Consider the following 1,112-nt stretch of genomic DNA (forward strand, 5'->3'; position numbering starts at 1 on the left):
TTAAATTTTAAAAATGGAAAAAAATTTCAGGAGAAAAATCAGTTAACACTGGCCAATGAGGGACAACAGGTAAGCGACAGTCTGTTTCTTTCTTTTTTTTCACTCTGTCTATTTGTCATACAATCACTATCTACAGAGCGATTTTATCTTAGCAGAGTTATCTGATGGATGACCTAGAAGAGTGACTGCAAATGTAAGAGTATGAGTCAAGACCAATCCTCTTTTCTGCACATGGACAAAACTGTAAAATGGTTTTCTCTAACATATCTTATCATCTTGTCTCAAATTCCACAGATAACTGTGTAACCAGAATTGCTAGAAGGTCTTTAATAAAAAACCCTGAGCCAGAAATTGGGGTAAATACTGAAAGATCAAAGAGGCAAAGGGACAAGCCACCTCTCACCTCTAGGACTCTTCAGCCACAAGACTTTAGTTCCTGTCTCTTTGTGCCTTATATACCGTTCTCCACCTAACCATACCATTTCCTGTCTCAACTTTTCTAGTACTGGAATTAACTGCACATGACTCCCAAGTATTGGGATTAAAGGTGTGTGCTAACACTGCCTGGCTCTGTTTCTCTCCTAGACTGAGTCAATCTCATGTAATCCAGGGTGGCTTTGAACTCATAGAGATCTAGACAGATTTCTGCCTCCAAGTGCTAAGATTCAAGGTGTGTGCCACTATTGCCTGGCTTCTATGTTTAATCTAATGGCTTGTTATGTTCTCTGATTTTCAGGCAAATTTATTAGGGTACACAATATATCACCACATTTCCTATTTTTGTCTAAAATAATAAAAGGTTATAACTAATATAAGAAAAAGAATATAAAATAAGTATAAGTTTATACAATATATACTGTCAAGAATTACATTAACAATGTCCAGTCCATAAACATTTGACAAATTCAGAGAAAATACTCCATTATCTATCTTATTTTGGTGAGTCCCAAAATGTTATACCTTATGCACTTTTTAGCCTAACTTGTATTACTAACCGAAAACTGTCTTTTGATATCTTTCAAACTTGTACACTTTATACCTCTTTAGTGAGGTTCTGAATTTGTTAACAAGGAAAACTATAGCTATAAGTATCTAATCTTCAAATCCCTCAG

This window comes from Peromyscus maniculatus, chromosome 6 (assembly GCF_049852395.1).
Source record: "Peromyscus maniculatus bairdii isolate BWxNUB_F1_BW_parent chromosome 6, HU_Pman_BW_mat_3.1, whole genome shotgun sequence".
In the NCBI taxonomy this organism is placed as follows: Eukaryota; Metazoa; Chordata; class Mammalia; order Rodentia; family Cricetidae; genus Peromyscus; species Peromyscus maniculatus.